This window comes from Saccopteryx bilineata, chromosome 2 (genome assembly GCF_036850765.1).
Source record: "Saccopteryx bilineata isolate mSacBil1 chromosome 2, mSacBil1_pri_phased_curated, whole genome shotgun sequence".
Classification (NCBI taxonomy): Eukaryota; Metazoa; Chordata; class Mammalia; order Chiroptera; family Emballonuridae; genus Saccopteryx; species Saccopteryx bilineata.
The window spans coordinates 29,515,447-29,526,001 of record NC_089491.1 but is presented as its reverse complement, the minus strand read 5'-3'; the positions used below and the strand labels follow the sequence as shown (position 1 = coordinate 29,526,001).

The 10,555-nt window shown below is 40.3% G+C and overlaps 1 pseudogene; it reads left to right on the top strand.

The window, feature by feature from the left end:
* Positions 1-1,090: 1,090 nt before the first annotated feature.
* LOC136322193 (small ribosomal subunit protein eS25-like) lies at positions 1,091-9,122 on the top strand (annotated as a pseudogene).
* Positions 9,123-10,555: the final 1,433 nt, after the last annotated feature.

Here is a 10,555-nt window from a genome sequence, read left to right as displayed (position 1 = left end):
CACTTTATCTCAGCAATGTTGGATTATATATGATTTGCGTTATCTCCTCACTAAATGTTTTATAGTGCTTGAATTGTTTTAAATAACAAGTTTTAATTTTATAATTTGAACTATTTTGCTTTTGTGGTACAAAAAAAAAGGGGGGGCATTAACCAATAAAGTCCTGGAAAACCAGAATAAGCCCCGGACCACAGAAACACTGCCTTCATTTATGGCTCCATTTAGGGCATTAAATTTTGTCTTTCTATCATGAGTAGTGAATCACATTTTGATATAAAGTGAGGGAGACAGAAGTTAAAGCAGCTGGTCTGAGGTCTATTAACTCTCTTTTCCAAGAGCGTGCTACTGATAAAAGCAAAGAGGGCAGGGACCCAGTCTAGTCTCCTTGTCAGCATGATAATTAGACCTGTTGGCAAATGATAAAATGATATTTGCTAGGAGGAGGGTCTTTAACTATAATGCTGTTAACAGGATGTGCCTGGTTATGTAATGCTCAGAAATTAAACCCATAATCTATAAATTTATGAGATATAGTTCCTATAAAATGGCAGGAACATTGAAAGGAAACCCTTGACAAATTCAATTTAAAAAGAAGGAAGGAAGGAAGGAAAGAAGGAAGGAAGGAAGGAAAGAATGAAGGGAAGAAAGAAGGAAGGGAGGGAGGGAGGGAGGAAAAAATGTGGCCCTTCCCTAACATCACTCATCAGTAAAAAAGTTAAGTGAGCGTCCAGGCTTTACCAGGAACTGTCCATGGTCCGTTTACTCAGAAGTCAAGACACAATCCCTGTCTTCAAACAGTTCATAATCTGAAAGGACTCAGTGTTGCTAATACTAAGATATAAACATGGGTGCTATGTCATTACATATAAGAGGCAGATACTAGCCTGAAAAAATTATAGAAGGTCTTCTCAAAGTGGCAATATCTTAGAAGATGTTGAAGTTATGTTGATAAGTGGCTGTTGGGTGTTTTGGGAGCTCTGGAAAGATTAATAGTAGAAAAGCACAGATCTAATGCAAAGCATGACATATGGAGTAACTAAAAGTAGGCCAGGATGCTTATAGCCTTGTTCATAGGAGAAGGAGATCAAAGATGGACAATGAGGCAGGAAAGGTAGAAAGGACATATTGGATTTTTTATGTTACTTCAAGAATTTACCAACCTTACTGAAAACAAAGGGGAGCCATGTTAAATAAGACAGTGGTACACACATAGTAATATTTTGGAATAGTTATTCTAGAAGTCATGTGGAAAATTGATTAGGAGAATATAAACCCAATTAATCTCTGCTAAGAATGTGCTGTGGAGAAGTGACCATATTATTTCGCCCTTCAGAAGGAGAGGGAAACTACAAGCTACACAGTCTTTGGGAATTGCTTAGAAACACATTTTCTGACTCAACATCTCTCCACACTCCTTTTTCAGGGGAGAAATTGGAATGGAAGGCATCATCTCAGTTACAGGCTCACTTGAAACCATAAAATTTTCCTGTTGCAGTAAACTTAGAGCTACTCAAAACTGGAAAGTGATGGTTTATGAAGACAGAGAGAGAAGGGAGCATTTCATTTTAAAAATGAGTATTGATTTTTTTTTCTTATAAGAAAACATGCACATTGTGGACAATACAGAAAATTATAAGGAGAAAAGCAAAAATGCCTAGTGATCCCATCTCCCCAGGTTAGTGCATAGATAACATTGTGAAATAGTTCCTTAGAATCTTTCTTCTAATTGGGTGATGCTGTATTTACAAGATAAAACAGGCCCTGCCAGTTTGCTCAGTGGTAGCGCGTCGGCCTGGCATGCAGAAGAAGTCTCAGGTTCGATTCCCGGCCAGGGCACACAGGAGAAGTGCCCATCTGCTTCTCCACCCCTCCCCCTCTCCTTCCGCTCTGTCTCTCTCTTCCCCTCCCTCAGGGAGGCTCCATTGGAGCGAGGATGGCCCTGGCACTGGGGATGGCTCCTCGGCCTCTGCCCCAGGCGCTAGAGTGGCTCTGGTCGTGGCAGGGCGATGCCCCGGAGGGGCAGGGCATCGCCCCCTGGTGGGCAGAGCGTCACCCCCTGGTGGGCGTGCCGGGTGGATCCTGGTCGGGCGCATGCGGGAGTCTGTCTGACTGTCTCTCCCCGTTTCCGGCTTCAGAAAAATACAGGAAAAAAAAATAGAAGGTAAAACAATTTGAACCACTTAACCTATTGCAGTATTTTAATAGAATCCAGTTCTAATATTCAAAAGCTTTCTTATACTTTCCATTTCACATGAACAAAATATCTGCCCTTCTTTGGAGTTTCTGAGCAACAAGAAGCTACTTTCTCTCTCTTCTCAATGCCTGTCTGTCCCTATTTTCCAAGTTTGTTTCTTCCCTCCTCCTCTCCCCTCTTTGCCTGTGATCACCACATTATGCTGAATCTTTCAAGCTTCTGCTTTTAGAGTTCCCATGATGCCTTAGTTGAATTGAAACTGTCTCCCTATAGAAGGGTTTTTTTTTTCATAGAACAATATTAAGAATGTAGTAAATAATTTATATTTGAACTTGACCCTAAAGGTCTCTCCTCAGAATATAAGAACAATTAGTGAGAGCAAGGGCAGAAAGGACTTTTCGATCTCTGTATTCCACAGAGATATGTGGTACCAATTATTTAAATCTGGAATAACCTTACCCTTTTAGTTCAAAGGACAGGAGAATTTCAGATCTACTTCAGTGGGGAACTAGCTTATGAAGAAATCAAAGTAGAAAGTGGAAAAATAGCAAGGACTTGGAAATCCAGATGGATTGAGAAATAGGATAATTCCAGGAAAGATGAAAATTCTTCAAATAAAAGTCCTCATTAAATGACTGACTAAAGCATTATTGTTGCTTTTGTGAATAGTGTAATATCTAGTGTAGCTCTCCTTAAATAACTGGTCTTTAACAAAACTATAACAGCAAGGTTCTTGTTAATTAAAAATCATCATATTATTTATTTCTGGATTTGGCAAATCAGAGTCTGAACCATGCTTCTAGAACAGTGCCTAACAAATAGTGTATTCAACAAATGGTGAATAAACGAATAAATACTGGATTGGTCTTGGAAGTATTTGAGCAACTAAGTAAGATTAGTTTTAGGAGGCAGAACTGTGCAGGCAGTGACATTCACGACAGGTGTCAGCAGTAAGATGATTCATTGTCATTTAAAAGGATGGGGTCAAACTCCGGGGCAGTGCTAAATGAAAAACTAAAATTGGGTGGCCAGGATGCTGGGGGCAGGAATAGAGCCAATTTCTTGGGAAAAGTAAGATTGTAGGGTCCACAATGCTGAGGATCGCATCAGGTGGTTACATTGCTGTGTTTCTAGCTGAGCACAGTGCCAGGCATAGAGTAGCTGCTCAGTAGACAAGATTTGTTAAATGGATGAATAATGAACCCAGAAGGGAGGCCAGGCATATATATACATAGGAGTGTGTGGGTGTTGGCTCAGAATTCTCAGTTAGTTACAAGGCAGCAAAGAACACTTTATATGCCTAATGAGTAATTGTTGTCCTACCATTTTTTATAGGCTTAGTCACACAAACAATAGATTTCACCCTGGGGTATTTCAAATGGCCTGCATATCTTCTCACAGAAGCTGACAGAATTGAGTCTGATCACATGTGATTTGAAAACAGTTTAATATACATATAGTTAATATTGTAATGGTGAGCTGATATTTATAAGATGTGGTTCCTTTATTTTTTAATTTGATATAGAAAAGTTAGACAAAAGTCATCATTTCTTCTTTCTACCAGCTCCCTATCCAGCTGGAAGCTCCCCACATGCAGGAAAATACATTTCCTGTCTCTCCGGCCTCAGGAGGCAGAGCTGGGACTGCCGCACAATAATCATCAGTACACATGCATTTAATTGAGCTGAAATCCCCGAGGACCGCTTCCTCCCAGTGTTCCAGGCCTGGGGGCTACTGCTAAATTAACAAGCTGTTGGGTTTAACAGATAGATTTCAACCCCTCTCCCTTCACCCCAATCTAGTTCTGGAACATTCCTTCACTTGCCACCAGTAAGCTAGCCCACCTCTAGATTCCCCGTTCTTAGGAAAAATGAGTGAAAGACTTTAAAACATAATCTTTTAACACTAAATACCCAATACTCTTCAGATACATTCCCTCATTTGAGATGTTTTTGTATTTTGAGGGAGTGTCTTCATAACAGGTGGATTCCATTTCATGTTGATGTTGATAGCACTGAATCACTGTTACTGAGGTCTGCATTCCCAGCCCTAACCACGATCTCACCATCCTACAGACCCGCCACGTGCACTCACTCAGTCGGTCCCGACTCTTAGTCTTACAGCATCAATTCGTAGCATACCACATATAACAAAACTATAATTGTCCAGTCACTATCATTCTCATGAAGTAGGACTTTCAGAACACAGAAGTCAAGACTGTATGCTCTCTCTCATGCTCCAGCCACATCAGCCCATAAGAATTCCAACTTCAAGTCCAAGGTAGACTTACTTTCCTTCCAAAATCTATTACAATGTTAGTAAATAGAGAATAATCTATATACAGCCTCAATCTGAGAATGGAGCCATTAGAGATGCTGGGGAATTTCTATAATATGAAAAGCAATATGGACTGTTTTGTCTGACAAATCAGACTAGAGAATGTAAATAGTTCGGAACACAAAAATTTGTAGTTGAAAAGGAAGCTGAGACACTCAAGTAATTAGGGAACTGTGGTCAGGATAGCTAGCTGCATTGTCTCAGCCCTCCACCTCTAACACATGCACGTGCGCACACGCACACACACACAATGTAAATCAGGCTCCCGTCCTGATCTTCCTTCTCAAACAAAGGCCTATTAAAACTAGGACCTCTAATAAAGATGCTCCTACCCCAGAGTTAAAACCTTCTGTATGGTGTCCTATGTTCTCCTATTCCCACAGATTAGGACCAGTTGACAAATTCTGCCCACAAATAAAGAGCTCAACTCATCACCCCAAACAGTTTCATCTGTGAGCATTTGCCATTTTTGTTCCCTCTGTATGTACCTCACCTAATACTCACATGGCTCTCTTCTTTCAGGCTTTATTGTAAAGCCTTCCATGAAAAACCTGTGGAAAACAGTCACATCTCTTTCTCCATTCATGGCATTCTCTATCTCCATTACTCTGCTTTATTTTCACTGCCTAAGACTGTACTTTCAGGGGTCATTCCTATAGCTTGTTATTTTCACTGCCTGACATATTCTTTTTGTTCGTTTAACCAGCGTCCCCCTGCTGAAATATAAACTTCATGAGTTCAGGACTTGATTTTGTTGACCACTGATTTCCCAGTGTTTATGACAGTATCTGGCATTTCGTAGGTGGTCAACAAATGTTTATTGAATGTGCCAATGAATCCACTCAGAATATGACAAGAGAACTTAAGTCGCCTGCTGTTAAGCAGGAAAAGAAAGCAAGAGGTCTAATTTGATGGAGGAATTTACAGGGCCCTGAGCATAGTGTCTTCATAAAAGGTGGATTCCATTAAACATATAGCAATAAAAACCCACTGGAAGCGTTTAGTCCTTCTGCCCACCAGGTAAAGCAACAGCATTCAGAATTTCCAGAAATAACAGAGATAGAGGCAAGCACATCATAGCACAAATGTGAACTCAAATAAAATGTAGCATGATTTTGAGTGATAAAAGGATAAAATGAAAGAGACATTATTTGACTTGCAGCCTTAAAATATTCAGCCTCTAGCAGTACAGGTTTGAGGTCATAAAATTGTTGACTGTCTTACTTTCTCTGACTATATGACCCAGACCTCCAGGGCAAAGAGGACTTTCCAAGCAGTGGCTGAACAGATTGTTTTATTCCCAGGGCAAACAATAGAGTTCCCAGTGGAGGGATCTTGGTCTTTCCTTAGTCCGTGGCTTTAACAATTATACTGCCAGTACATAGTCACTAGCCACATGTGGCCTTTAAGTACATATAAATGGAATTAAAATGACATAAAATTAAATATTTCTTTTCCACTTGTACTAGTCACATTTCAAGTGCTCACTAGCCACTACTGTAGAATGAATGAATGAATGCATGAATGAATAAATAAACAAATAAAATAGACCAGTGAAAAAATAAAACACTTCAATTATCATATCGTTGATCCAACAAATGACAGAGACTGGTAGGCGAAAAAGGAGTCAAAGAAGATAGGCAGTTTTGCACCTTGGTATTCACATGGACTTAGAAAAGCAACAGCTCAGCAGTTGCCAATAGTTTCCCAGGAAGGAATGCTTATTTTACATGTCATTACACAATCACAGACTTGTCTCCCCTTTGTTTCACACCATACAAATTCCTGCTAAACGTCTAGACCCATATTTCTGATTGCTCCCTTTGAGGGGTCATTTTTATATGGCGAGGCGACAACTTTTAGTCTTTGTTCTCATTTGGTGGTAACCCTTACTCACGCTAAGACAGCCAGACGTCCTTCCCCGTGTTCTGCCGAGCAGCATGTACGTCTCTGCGGTCAGAATTACGTAAAAGTTAGCACGTAGTTTCTAGCATCTGTTGTTCCTGCTATCTCGTATTTTCTTTTTTGAATTTTGGAAGAGTCCTTCAGATTGAGATTTAATTATTTCCAAAATACAATTGGAACTGCAAATTTCTAGTCTACTTGATTAGCTACTTTATTTCCCATCAAGATTACATATCACTCTCTATGGGAAGTCACTACATTGGTTGTATACTGAATAACATTTATGTGATCATAATTTTGTAAATTCGTCTTATTGATTTTTTAAAAATTTAAACCATTAAAAAAGCATCAGATTCATATTATACTTATAAAAGGGAATGTAAAGTCAAGTTGGTAGATTGAAATCACTCACAGAAATAGGCAAATGCTAAAAAATCAGCTTCTCCTCCCCCACCAATTAGTCAGTTTATCAATGAAACACTGGGTATGAGATTATGCAAATTTAAAATTTAATTATTTAAGTGATAGGTATCAAGGGATAACCTACAGGATGACAAAAATAGAAATATATATACTACTTAGAGCTATAAATAAAGCCAATAGAAGATCTATGAAAAAATATAGATAAAATTAGTAGGGGAGAAGTAGTATAAATAAATTAAATTCCTAATCTTTCATGGGCTAAGTTTATAGCTACTATTTAAAGTTGATATATTGGGAAAAACAGATATCAGCATATTATTTAGAATAACTGTGCTAACAGATGGGGAGAGAAGAACACATTTTTTTTCATTTAATATTGCTTCATACTGCTTGAACTCTTATTATGTATGTATGTTAATTTAATAAATGTAAAATTTCCAAACCAAAACACATATTCACTACCACATTGGCTCTGTTCCTCTAAGCCTTCCTTTTTATTTTATTTTTATTTTTTTATTAAGTGAGAGGTGGGAAAGCAGGGAGGCAGAGAGACAGACTCTGAAATGCGCCCTGACTGGGATCCACCTGGCAAACCCCCTACAAGGTGATGCTCTGCTCACCTGGGGCCATTGCTCTGTTGCTAGGCAACTAAACTATTTCAGCACCCAAGCAGGGTAGGCCATGGAGCCATCCTCAGCCTCCAGGGACAACTTGCTTAAACCATTTGAGCCATGGCTGCAGGAGGGGGAGAGAAAGAGAGAAGGAGGAGGGGGAGAGGTGGAGATGTAAATGGTCACTTCTCCTGTGTGCCCTCACTGGGAATTGAACCTGAGACTTCCACATGCTGGGCTGACATCTACCACTGAGCCAACCCACCAGGGCAGCCTTCCTTATGGCTCAGTGATTTGTTATTGAACGTCAACTGTTAAAGGACAATAAGGGAAACAAAAACATTTATTGGGCACATACCATGTGTACTATCCTAGAAGTTTCAATATTCATTAATTCCTAATCTGTTAAAGCCTTCTAATCCCTTGTTAAAATAGGTATAACACAGGAGCAGTCTTAGAATTTAAAAACCTGAAGCAAAAAAGGCTTCTATCTGAGGCATCAATTTTGATACACCTACAACAATTTTGGGAGTACAACTATCATCTGTGTATAAAACTGACTTTGTTAGTGATGTCAGGGTCAAGGCTACATTGCTCATTGAAGATCCTTTCATTGTTGTTAAAGAATAAAGACTGTAAAATAAGGATAGAAGGGGCAAATACATTATTCTTTGATCATGCTTGGCTGGCCACAGGTGGGCAAGCAGATTGACCTGTCCATCCAAACTCAGTAATTCCTCACTCCTTCACTTTTTGTTTATGACTTTATTTCTTCACGCTTGGTAAGAGCAGAAACTAAATCACGGCATTTCTTGGCTGAAAGGCAGAATGAAACAGCTGTGACCCTTGAGATAGTGTTTACTTTGCTGCCTCCTGATACACAGTAAATCACTTCTGTTGGACATGGTTGATGGCTTTTGTTCATACAATCGTCTGTCCCATCTGCTCCATTGATTGATCAAGAGGCAGAGAGTGGCTGCTTTAGGCTACATGTATTAGTTCATTCATCAAATGTTCATGAGAACCTACTATCTGCCAGGTACTGAGAACAAATCAGGTACCCCTACCCTCAAGGTGCTGACAGTCTACTAAGGGAAGACAAACATGTAAATATTAACCATTACACAAGGAGCATAAGTACTAGAAGAGGTATGAATAAAGTGCATGAGAACACAAAAAATAAGAAGAGTATTTCTATGCAGGAGAAAATGGAGGAAGGCAAGACACAGGAAGATTTACATACAAAAATGATATTTAAATTTTCTCTGAGCTCCACTCTGCCACCGAGGATGACAGGAAGAAGGAAGATGTTAGAAAGTCAGCTGAGAAAGACATAGACCCAGAGAACAAATCCGGGGCAAGGCCAATAAGAAGAAGTGGTCCAAAGGTACAGTTTGGGACAAGCTCAATAACCTAATCTTGTTTGACAAAGTGACATATGACAAGTTTGGTAAGGAAGTTCCCGCTATTAGCCTGTAAGCCCAGCTGTGGTCTCTGGGAGAAGGAAGATCTGTGGTTCCTTGGCCAGAGCAGCCCTTCAGGAGCTCCTTAGTGAAGGGCTTGTTAAGCTGGTTTCAAAGCACACAGCTCAAGTAATTCACACCAGAAACACCAGAGGTGGGGACGCCCCAGCTGCTGGGGAAGGTGCATGAGCAACAGCTGGGCTGATGGACTGCTTCACGACAGAGTGAGAAATAAAACCTAGAAATCAGCAACTGTGGCACAGCTATAGCCCATAAAGCAGGGGTCCCCAAACTTTTTACACAGGGGGCCAGTTCACTGTCCCTCAGACCGTTGGAGGGCCGGACTATAAAAAAAAACTATGAACAAATACCTGTGCATACTGCACATATCTTATTTTAAAGTAAAAAAACAAAACGGGAACAAATAAAATATTTAAAATAAAGAGCAAGTAAATTTAAATCAACAAACTGACCAGTATTTCAATGGGAACTATGCTCTTCTCACTGACCACCAATGAAAGAGGTGCCCCTTCTGGAAGTGCGCGGGGGCCGGATAAATGGCCTCGGGGGGCTGCATGCAGCCCGTGGGCTGTAGTTTGGGGACCCCTGCCATAAAGAATAGTAAGCTGAGCAGACATAGTGATGCACCCCCCACATACCCCATTTAGGGCCAAACACTCAACCCGGGCTGCCAGCAGAGCTACCCGCTACTGGCTCAAAGCTGAGTCTTTTCCCTGGCGGGCCTCGTGCAAGGTTTTTCATTTTATGCTCAGGTGTTTGGACATTACCCCAAAGCAGGGGTTGCTATTGAATTACTGTTTTTCTGGGGAGTAACATAATCACAATTGTATATTTTAAGAATAATTGGCTGCAGTGGGTACATAGGAGAGAAGGAAAGGACAATAGAATAACATGGGTAGCAAGAGTCACAGGAGCAAAGGGTAACAAGGTCACATGAATTTGGTATGTTGTTTCTGGACTTTGAAAGGGAACGATTTCAAAAAACCCCTATGTTCAATTAGTACTGACCTTGAGCCCCAGAACTAAGTGCTTAGAGACTAACAGTTTGAGAAGGAGGCAATAGATCTGCAGATAACATATCCCTGATCACGGACTGCAGAATGCCGCAGGAACCTGGGCCATATGGCCTGGGTTTGATCCCAGCTCTGCTACTTACTAGCAATATATTTTTAAGCAAGTTCTATGAACTATGTCTGCATTTTTCTCATCCATACTAATGATACCTATCTTATGGAGTTACCAGGAGGGATAAGTGCATTAATAACTGTGAAGCATTTAGAAAAATGTCTGGCACATAGCAAATGCTTAATAGTGTTAGTTATTAACAGCCCAGCAGATTTGCAAATGTTTCATATGAGGAGAGCTGTTTTTCATTTATGGGAGCCTGGAGATCTCAAGGAATGATGAGGAGAAAAATAATATATTAAAGTTGCTGATTAAAGGTGGAAAGGATATACTGCTACCAGAGACTTCGCCCTCTGCCCAACCCCCAGCCCCTTTCTCCTCTCAGTTCCTTAGTGAAAATGGCGAGCTGGAAGAGGGAATGTCATAGGCTTTGAACTAAAAGGGGCCCCCATAGTCATTTTGCTGAACCACCCATT